Genomic DNA, 11,269 nt, shown 5'->3' with positions numbered 1-11,269 from the left:
TCCTGGATGTCCCTTGAATCAGCTGGCTTAACGCTTCCTCCAGCTGTTGTGCCATGCTTACAATGTAAAAAGCTGAAAGCTGCTGTTGCAGGGAGTGTTTCATGCATAGAACTGTTGAGGTTTTCATGTTGGTGAGAAAGACTCGGTTTTAATCTCAATGGCTTATGTTTCATGCTTTTTAATGCGAATCCGTACCAAAGAGAGTGGAGCTGCTTTAGACATAATTTAGAAGCTTTGTGATGGTATAAGTTGTGGCAAATTCAAGCAGTTCAAAGAGCAAAGCTCTTATCCAGAACTGCCAAAGGACCGTATGCTCTGGCTTCACTCCTCTGCGTGCCTTTCCTGACAATACAACGATGCATATGCTAAGGAGAAAAGACTCTTCTGAAAGCAGCCTTGCAAAAGTAGCCTTAAATCTCCTTCCCAGAGAGTTCTCTCATGACTTCTGCATTGTCTCTTTTACAAAGACCATCACACTGAGGATTAACGGTAGGCAAAGACTGCACACATGCAGTTGTGAGAGAAAGGGAGCTGAGCAGGTTAGGCTACAAGTAAAACTTGCAGAAAGTGAGCAGCATGAATTCAGCCTGTCTTGTTATCAAAAAAAAAAAAAAAAAAAAAAAAGTCCATGAAAGAATGAACAGAGATATATGGGAAATTAAAGATACTACAAAAAGGAGAATAGTCGGCTTTACATAAATTGGCTAAGGCTAGAGATATTAATACGGTGATATTTTCTGATGGAAGCTTCTTCTGTCTTAACTTTTCCTGAACTCTTTTATTAAAACAGTAAAAAGAAATAAAAGTGAGCACGTTAACTTGCTGAGATCATTAGGAAAACAACTATTTTTCCTGAGTACAATAACATATTCCTTGTATGCATTCATATTTTAGGACTGCTTAACTGCCTTTCTGGAAATAACAGGTGTTGACTAGTACTGCAGCCTATATCAAATACTCAGCTAGGTAAAACCTTTTAACAGGTCCCCACGTTGTTCAGAGAGCACAGTTGATATATCAAAGAAGAGAAATTGGTTGCACTCTTTAGAAACAAAAGCATTAGGCAGGGCAAAGAAAAGTAAGACTTGGTAGATATCATGTGTTTCATCTTTCATAATTTGCTGAGTTGTTTAGCTCTATTGGCCATACACAGAGAGTTGGTTTTGGCTGTCCTACTGCAAGACGTAGTTTGGCCTCAATCTTATTTTCAGGGATTTCAACATGTCATTGTTTATCATCCTACTTTATGCAGCAAGGAAACATATTTACAGCCTCCTGACCCTTTGCATTGTGTCTCTAAGTACAACATATAAATTTACGTGCATACCAGGAATCCCTATGCATCTAGTGAAATCCACATGTAACTTTCTGTGCCCATATTCCATCATATTTTTACATGAACACATGGCTTTTATAACAGATCCTGCTCATAATTTGAGGCCCTCCTTCTTCTGTGATCCTGCCATGGGATGGATTTTTCATTAATAGGGACCTAAGACCTTACACTTGACTTTGGAAAAAGAGCAGGCACTGGTGCCAAGTTTTGAACTCTGCAGTCATTATAATGCAGTCTGTTGTGTCACACACATTCAGAAATGTAATTCTGGGAGAAACCAGCATCCAGATTCTCAAGTGGGCCTCGGTGGGCGGCAGGTTTGCTGCGCGTGTGACAGCAGTGGTACTGGGGACATTGATGGGGATAATTGATGGCTCAGAGCTGATCTCTCAGTATGCAAGAAGTGGAACTTGGGGGTTTCTTCACCCAAATAAGTAGGATGCTAAGATGTATGCATGCTTTGGCAAAGATATGCCTTAGCTTTAATCATTTAGCACAAAGAACTTCCTTTTTTGTCTCATGTTTCGTTTAGCTGTCTCCTAGCTCCCTTTATTGTAGCAGACTCCTACCCATTAATGCCCAGTCCTAGCAGAAAGGCCTGCTGCCATATCAGGAGTGTCCTTACATTTTATTTCAAATAGGTCTACATGTGCTGTGTTTAAAAGAAACCAGGAAAATGGGGAACACCACCACATGACTGTCCCTAGTATCTTGGATTGTCGTTACACCTTCCATCACAGGATCTTTTGATCTCCAGAGAAACATCAGTAAAGTCCTATCAAGTGAATCACATTGCCATCAAACACTTGTGTTCATCTTTAGCTTTAAGTAGGTATTGATACACCTTTGTGGAAACTCTATCATTTATAGTTTCAGAATAAGTAACAGGCAAATGTTCTTACAGAGGAGACTTGAAATGTGGAGAATTAAGAAACAGACGGAAATCTTTTGGCACAGCCAAGATAATTCTTATCCAGGCTAGCCTACAGTTACCCTGCATTGCTGCTGGTTTACAATAAATTAAATTGTTTTACATAATTGAGTAGAATTAAATAACTTTTTTTACAGGGTGGATGCACTGCTGATCTTAGACGAAGGTCTGTGCAGAGCCCAAGACAGGGGACATCATGAGATAAATAAACATGTTGCTGATAAATTAGGAAGGCCTATATCTCCCTTTAGGTACCTAGTAAAGCTGTGCCTGAGTTTAATGTTGGACCTGGCCATCCTTCTGCAATTATTCTGTGAGATAAGCCATTTAAAAAGCACTTTTCCTTTACATTTTGGAAAAAGGGCTGAACTGACAGCTCCCAAAGTTGAAATGAACTGGCAAATCATAACAACTTTGGGTATTACACATTAAGGCTTTACTACACCAAACTGTCAATGCTTTGAATGCTGCCCCAGAGGGGCTATTCCCAAAAGTGAGAGTCAACATCTGGGATCTCCTTGGAGATGGTAAAGTGCCAATCAGTGCTAATTGTGGTGATGGTTTATTTCACATACACTCCCTAACTGCCAGCCAGCAACAAGGCCAAAACTTGACTTATTTAATTCAACCTTTATTATCTGTTTATCATTATATGTATTTACAAGGTATGCATCATTGCAGCATCTGGACACACTTTGCAATTACATGGACCAGGACTGAATCCACTGGCACTGTTCATATTATTAAGCATTTATTATATTCCAGCATTGTTTCTGTTGTCTTGTACACAGTCTGAAACCATTGGAAAGACAGACTTTGTCCCAGGGAGCTTAAAGTATAGACAAGCAAATTTTTTCCAAATAGGACAACAAGGCATTATGGGGTTCAGTCCTGGCATTTTTTCCTGACTTTTAGCATTAATAGAAACACAATTCAAACTAATAAATTTACTCTGTGAATACCAAGGCCAGAAAAGACTCAGCCTTTGCGTAAGGTTGAAAATGGAACATTCCTTTTAATACTTACATAGCACCGATTCCCGAAAAGAGATGACCATATGTCAGGTATCACAAGTATCACTCTGTAATGTATATACTTTTAGAGAAGACAAACTTTGATATGGGCAACTAATAGATATTTCGCTTTACCTCCAGGAGTTGCAGTTTAGGTTTCTGAGTAGCTCCTGAGTTTCACATATTCTGAGAACCATGAAATTATACTGCCTATAACCATGGCATTATGGAAGTCTGAAATCAAATGTGCACTGTTCCCAGCTAGCTAGGATCTAGTTTCATTATTTTATTGAAAACTTACATCAGGACTTGCATCAGTTTCTGGTATTTCCCAGTGAATATGGGGAATGCTCTACATAAAATATTTCAGAGTGTTGGTATGGTTGATGCATGTTGTGAGTGCAGTCTGGGAAAAAAAAAAAAAAAAAAGATGCTGTTCTATGTGGTAGAAAGAGAAGTAAAAAAGAAGTGAACGATTGTCAGATTTAGTATTTCAAGGCTGAAGTCAGGCAGCAGTGATAAGGGAAGGTCTTTCTGAACATACGTTACAACTTCTGTTGAAGTGAATAAGCTTTATTAGATTTTATTGTTTCATGGTGTGTGATGTCACTAGAAATCTTGGATGGGAGTATAAACTGATTCCTTTAAATTTTGAGAATAATTCTTTCCTTATGCATTAGCCATTTTTGACTGGATATCATCTTGGATTACACACATTTGGACATGTAACTAATTTTACACCCCTATACTTACATCCCAGTAAAGCACTTGTGCATTGTAATTTTAGAGCCTCACATACAGCAGGATTTTGCTGCTGAGGTTCATTTGCTGTCCTCAGAAAGCACTTAAATGTGTTCTCTTGTATTTCTCACATTTCCATTTAAGACAAAACAAATAATATCTTTAGATTAAAAAGGAAAACAGAATTGAACCCTGCTGTGGTTTTCATTAATTTACAAGAATCTAAAATAAGGATAGAGGATTTAAGCCAATCCATAGGATGTGCTTTTGCCCTGTGAAATTTTCAGTCAATATCATGAATTTCAAATGGGAAACTGATATTTGAGGCTGAAGCATGTTCTAATATTATCTTGTAACATCCAGAAAGAAAGAATTAGTAGTAAAGTGAAAAAGACAAGAATATCTGCAAAAATGCTGTGTCCAGATTCCCAGGTCTCTACGATGAACAGAAAGTCTGAAGTGGATGAGTTCAACCAGCCAGACCAAGACTCTATAGATCCCCAGCAGGGCTGGTGTGTCCGCCAGAAGTTAGCTGTGCCTATGTGCATGAGGAATAGGAGTCAGCTCTTCTGAGCCCTGCATCCAGGCATCGTCTATTGCCAGTAAAGGCTTCCGGTACAACAAAAATCTGGTACATCAAAAAGCAGGTCCAGAATAGGTCCCACCACTGGCCTTTTAAGCTCTGAAGTTGCATTGCTACTGAATCTGGATATTAGAGATGCATAAAAGTAGATCTGGCAGCCACTGTACCCCAAGTTTCCTCTATCCTTTATGCTGGCCTACATTGTGAAAGAAAGCTTACAGTAGTGTACCAATTCAGAAATCCAGAGGCTTCCGGTTGCTTCTTCACTATTAGGTGCAGAAGAAGCTCCCGTTTACCTCCTATTGAAAACAAATTCCTACACATCTCTAGAAGTGTTTGGAGAGACATGGGTTATCTCACCTGTTGTAGTATTTGTTTGCTACAAGGCTTGAGTTCTTGACTTGGTTTTAAAAATGGTAACATATAGCTGTGATTTGCCTTATTTTTATTGTTACTTTAATCACAAGAAATAATTTATAATGAGGGCAAGAAGATTGGTCATTTTTATATAGCTCTTTTCTCATGCTAAACATACACATGGCTGAATATCTTCAAACTCTCCTTAAGAAAAAAAAAAAAAAAAGTACATCAGTTATAAAATTGATATCCATAATAGAAAATCTTATATATGCTTATGCTTAGCATAAATCCCATTAGCAATGTCTACCTGAGAATAACAGAAACAAAAGTGAAGTGGATGTGCAAGCCGCAGTCTTTTGTATCACATAATATGAATGGAGAGATATACACACAGATACACTCACACACACACACACATATAGATTTTCAAGCATAATTCAACATAACCTAGCAAAACTTCTGGACACTTTCTGCTTTCCAGAAATCCAGCTGACTCTGGTATTTTTTTAGTGGGAAGTGACTGCAAGTAGGGGATTTGAATAAATATTTATTTATGTGCAATTATGTCATCTGCTGGATGCTCCATTATTTTTCTGGCAACGGTACTGATTAAATGGAAAGAGTAAAATGGATGAATGAGGGTATGACCTGTCACTGTTTCAGTTCTTTCAGTGAAATGAGGAAGTGGCACAGATAACCTCACCCATATCATGTAAATGTCCCACAGAGCCATGGTCTTACCATCAACAGCTGTGTGACACCTGTCTTAATTTTTTTGTCAAAAATTGATTAAGGTGAAATAGTTCATTTTATATATATATTTATAAATATATATGATTTTTTTTTTGTAATGTCAACCTTTTCTTATTAAATGTACTCTAAGCATTGGCGAAAATGTGTTGTTTATTAAAGCCATGTTTTGTTAATAACATTTTGCAAGTGTTCAGATTACACAGAGAACTATTCTTTACTCCTTTTTAGTGAGGTACTGTAATTTTGGAAAGCAACGTATGCTCCATTTCAAACCTGGGTTGCTATGGCAAATTCACATTTCAATTCAATCATGTTGTAAATAATAACATTAAATTGTGTGCAAATGTCTAGAGTGAAAGTTAAATAAGCCTCCCAAGTGCCCTTAACATGGGGCAAGATGTTGGGTTTTTTTCTGTCAAACTTTACAATTCCTGCGACTGTTTCCCCTGCAGCCTCCATGTGTATCATGTGCACTTTTAACTGCATTTTTGTACTCTTGGTTGTTCTGAACTTCTGGGCTTATGGGCGGTTTCTGAATAAGCTACAAAGGAAGATTCTTGGGCCTTGATAAAGATGAGTTTTATGAAGATGTAGACTCCAGACACCATCCAAACCGGCTGAATACTTTCAGGTACTGCCTAATATCTCTGTATGTAGTCAAGTAATTTCTTTCCCTTGATACATGACATAGGTGAGTGCTGTGAGGTAGAAGAAAGCACTCCAAAACCCACCAACTCCAGTAAAACCAGAGCTGTTAACAGCACAGCCAGCCTGCTTCACCTCTTCACAAATTCAGGACAAGCACATTTCACTTGGTCCTGTCCTGAATCTAATGCAACCCTCTTCTTGTATTCCACAACTGAGAAGAGACTTGTGTTTAAAAACCAGAGTAATTGAAGAAATCTCCAAAGACATTAGCTTATTTACTCTTGTACCATGGGGTCAACTTGTTTCTGCATGCCATATCTTTTTGTTTCTTTGTAAATATTTAACGCATATCAGAGAGAACAATGATGGTTTGCAGATAATGTCGTATTCATAGAATAATGAGAAAAAATGTTGGTTATTGTATGGTAAATATAAATATACTCTGAAGGGGGAACGGATCATACTAATCTCTATTGCTCTGCCTGAAAGGTGTCAGAGATGAGAAGGCAGAAATCTGACTGTCAAAAAATGTGGCTCCAGGTCTCCAGCACATTCACCCCTGTGCACTTTTGTGCTCCTTTCATAAAGGTGGTTATTTTATACTAACAGCTCAAAGGTAGAACAGCAGGAAATTTTTTTGTAAAACGTAAAGAGATTAAGTGACCAACAGCTTATAGGAATAAAACCAGCAAATCACATACCAGCAGAAATAATTCTAAGTTAGCAGAGAAATGAATTTGCTTATCTAATTTTCTGATTTCCAAGTCTGAGATCACCTCATACACTTCTGTGAGGCAAAAGATTGAGACCAGGCTTTTTTCAGGAGACAATGCCGGGAAGCACTAGGTTACATCGTTTTCTTCCTCTGCTTTTCTTTTTATCTCCCTCTCTTTTTCTCTGTCTTTTGGGTTTCTATTCCCAACAGGGACCTGGAGCTGCAGGGGCTCTTTCCTCAGCTGCTGGGCACAAGAGCAGTCTCCTGGGGAAAGCCACAAGGGATGAGGCGAGTGCAGGGCTCGACCTCCCACCTCCTCCAGTCTGTCCCCATCTGAGTTGCCCTGTGAGCCTGCTTCTTCAGAGACATTTTCCAGGCTAAAGAAATAATGCAGATATTGGCCACAGAGCTGCAGAGACAGTGGTAGGCTAGAATTTCTGTCTTTTGGGTATGATGATATTTTGACACCTGAGCTTAAGGTGTGCTAGAATGAAACATTTTATTTGACTTTCTTACATCGTGAATCATCTTTTTAAAGTTGCATTTCTGGAATAATTAAATGTTCAATCAAAGCAAAACTATCATTGTTATCTTCCCACATTTTCATTTTCTCTCATATTTTACTTTGCCACTGCTAACCTGTATTAACAAAGGAAAAACAAAGAAGACACGTTTGTTGGGGTTTTTTTTAATAATTATAATTATTTTAATGGTTTAAATTAATTAAAATAATTTTAAATATCATGTGACATGTGATTTAGAATACATTAACTTAAAAATTCTCTCTCTCTTTTTTTTTTTTTTAATAGAGGTGCAGTACAATGCTACTTAATGCAGACTGAAATTTGAGTTCTTTCCAGCCCTTGTTGTAACAGTTTAAATGTAAAGAAAATACACAGAAATAAAAAGAACAAATTACAATAATGTAGTCAGTCTTCACAGTATGTATGACTCTTCAAACTGATTTTCCACCTGTTTTTTTCTCAGAAACTTCTGCTGTCCTTTTGGTGTTTGTTTTTCAGGAAACAAAGTCCCTTCCAATTACCCAATAACCCAGCACCCTTATACTGGGGTATTTCCCCATCAAAAATTGCAAACTACTATTTAATCTACTCTTCCTGCCCCATACTTTTGACAACATCAATTTACATAAGGGAGAAAAACTGCATCTGATCTGAGTATTGTCTAAAGAAAAGATAATAAAAAGTTGTGTTGTTGCCAGCTCTACTGTCTTGGAACAACCCTTGCTATGAAAGCTCACACTACTATGATTGCTATAAAAATTTCTCTTAATATTGTCAAGACCTTCTTTCAAATCCTACTAATTTCAAGCTGACTGTCTTTTCTTTAGTAACAATGGTTTTTAATTCTCTGCAGGTTTGAACACCTGCAGAAGCTGCTAGCTGTTGAAGCTGGGAAAAAAATAACAACGAGTAGACTTTACTTCCCATGATTTAGTTCCAAAAATCTTGCATATGTGCTTAATTTAAAGTATGTGTGTATTCTCACTGGAATCAATGGGAATACGCAGATGACTTAAGGTAAGCAGATGTGTAAATTGTAGGATCTGGATCTGAAATTAGGACAAGTTTCAACAAGTGCAAGCTGCAACAGAAGGGGAAATCAAAGATGACAGAAGTAATAACAATAATAGTATTGTGAAGTCAACCTCAGACACATGTATATCATGACCATCATCACACCATATTTCAAATTTTAAAAATAAATGTAAAATTGAGTTCCCAATCACAAATCATTTTATTTTCTTAAAGAGAGATACCTAGAGGCATAGGAGCTAAGTCTTAAGAATGGAGCCAAATGAGAAGAAAGCAGGTTTTCAGTCTGTTTAAAGATAGCATTTCAAATTTCATGCTCACTATACAATACAGGAAAAAAAAACCCAAAAAACAAAACAAAAAAAACACAAAATGTTAAAGATGTATCTCCATAGAGAATTTGTTAGGAAAGCAAAGAGCAATTGGTTGAGAGATGACAAAAAAAATCAAGAAAAAGTGAATCTGAATTTGTCTTCTGAAACTGAGGACAAGAAGCAAGTTCCTTTAATGCTGCAAATGATGAGTCAGTGGGAGGATTCAGTAAAGGGGTGACCCTGACCATAGTAGCAGGGAAGGAAGATTATCTGTGGCAGTTCTATCTGAGTGACCATTAGATTAGTCAGAGAAGAGGTGACCATCATCAAAGCCAGAAATGTTAAGGGCATAGGTAGAGGTCTCATCTCTCTGAGCAGGAAAGCATTAGTCACAAGTATCCTTTAAAAAATACAATATATGACTGAGTATGAATATAATAAGAAATCACCAAGATATTTTCTTTTACTTTGACTGATTTGAACATTCTTCCTTGCTACTCATCTATTCAGCAGGTTCAATCTACATATTAAATATAATCTGAAGAAATAAAAAGAAAAATGGAAACAAGTGCTGGAAATTTCATTACAATATTCCCTGATCCACTGCTTCATTTTGGATGATGATACTGGCTTGACTGTTTTACATAAGCATCTCTAGTGCCATGCTGGTGTGTCGGAGTTGATGATGTACCTCCCATTGATACCTTTATGGCAGAATTCCTTCCCTCAAATGTCCGATCTCCACATCTCTACGGAGTCACCCCTTTGTAATTATACACATAACCAAGTTTCAGGCATTTAGTAGGAAGCAAACACATAGACATCAATATTAATTCTAGTTATATTCTGATTATATTAATTGCATCTTTGCCATTAAGCACCTGTTTAAAGTGATTTTTTTTTTTTTTTTTTTTTTTTTTTTTTTTTTGCTTAGCCTCTATGGTCTTAGAATGATACCGTGAATGACAGATGACCTCTAAAGACCATACATAGGCTCGTGGGTGGTAAGTGTGGGTGGTCTGGAAAGGGAAGGACATAGGAGCTTAATAAGATTTTCAAAGGAAAAACACTTAAAAGTTAAATTCTCAGCTCAAATTTATGATGTATATTACCTGTGTCTTGAAGGTTTGATGCCGATAGGGAGATTTCTCGTGTCTAGCACTCCGTGGGAGCTCATAGTAAAACTTAGAATGGGGCTTCTGTCCTTAGTATTCATTTGACATTCACTCCAGTGCAGAGATGGGACTGGGTCACAGCTTTTGAAGTCATAGCTTTATAAAAAGAACCCTAAGGTTTGAGAGCACTTGGACTGATAGTTTTGGCTCAAATCATAAAATTATAGAATACCAGGTTGGATCATCTGGTCCAACTTTCCTGGCAAAAGCACAGTCTAGACAAGATGGAACACCACCCTGTCCAGGTGAATCTTAAAAGTGTCCAGTGTTGGGGAACCTACTGCCTCCCTGGGGAGATTATTCCAGTGGCTGATTTTTCTCATTGTGAAAATTTTTTTGTGTTCAATTAGAATCTCCCCAGGAGTAACTTGTACTCATGACCTTGTGTATTTTCCATGTGACTCCTTGTAAAAAGGGAGTCTCCATCTCCTTTGTAGCCACCCTTTAAGTACTGGAACAATCATCTCTGATCTTCTTGTAAACAGCTTGGAATCCTTCCTATTTGTACTCATTTAATGATGTGAATCAAGAAAGAAAATAAGTATGCTTAAAACAATCCTTTCCCCTCCTGTTGTGCATGTGAATGAAACTGGGTCTGTCAGAAAGGAGGATATCTGCCAGTATCAGCAGGGAGGTTATTATCTTTGCATATGCTGTTTGCTAAGAAAATCACTGTCAAGAACCATTGTGGTGATGCACAGAGTTGTGGAAGGATGCATTTATAGTATACACATTTGCATCCGTCTGACTTTTTAATTTTCTGGGTCTCTAAAACCATCCCATGTGAAGAGTGTGCCATCTCTAAAGAGATAAACTTGAACTGCATTCAACTTCATCAGGACAGGATAGGATAGTATTCTGACAACAATGCTGCCAAGCAGTTGCCAGCTTGACACACAGGACCTATGCAACATGGTTGCTGCTAATACCAAAGGTCTGGGCTGGATGACTCAGGACTGTCCTTTCAGTCTGCCTCTTTTATGTCTCTGTGTTGCATCTGTCTTCCCTTTTCACAAATCCCCACCTGTAAAAATGACAAGAAAAACAAAGGGGAGTCACGATCAGTGTGTTTTCTAAACTGCCCTGTGTCTTAAATTTAACAGAGGTTAGCAAATGGCCAACAGGTGAGAAAGAGGGAGGGAGG

The 11,269-nt window shown here is 37.8% G+C and overlaps 1 long non-coding RNA gene across 1 annotated transcript in view; it reads left to right on the top strand.

The window, feature by feature from the left end:
- The first annotated feature begins 6,178 nt into the window (after window positions 1-6,178).
- The window catches only part of LOC113479734, a 22,492-nt gene continuing 17,401 nt past the window's right edge, over window positions 6,179-11,269 (top strand). The window contains exons 1-2 of the long non-coding RNA XR_003398328.1: window positions 6,179-6,348; window positions 7,291-7,503. This is a non-coding gene — a long non-coding RNA (uncharacterized LOC113479734). The remainder of the gene's footprint in view (window positions 6,349-7,290; window positions 7,504-11,269) is intronic.

Source organism: Athene cunicularia (assembly GCF_003259725.1).
Source record: "Athene cunicularia isolate RWA chromosome 4 unlocalized genomic scaffold, athCun1 chr4_part2, whole genome shotgun sequence".
Lineage (NCBI taxonomy): Eukaryota > Metazoa > Chordata > Aves > Strigiformes > Strigidae > Athene > Athene cunicularia.
Note: the sequence above shows the minus strand (reverse complement) of the source record. Positions and strands in the feature narration are given on the sequence as shown.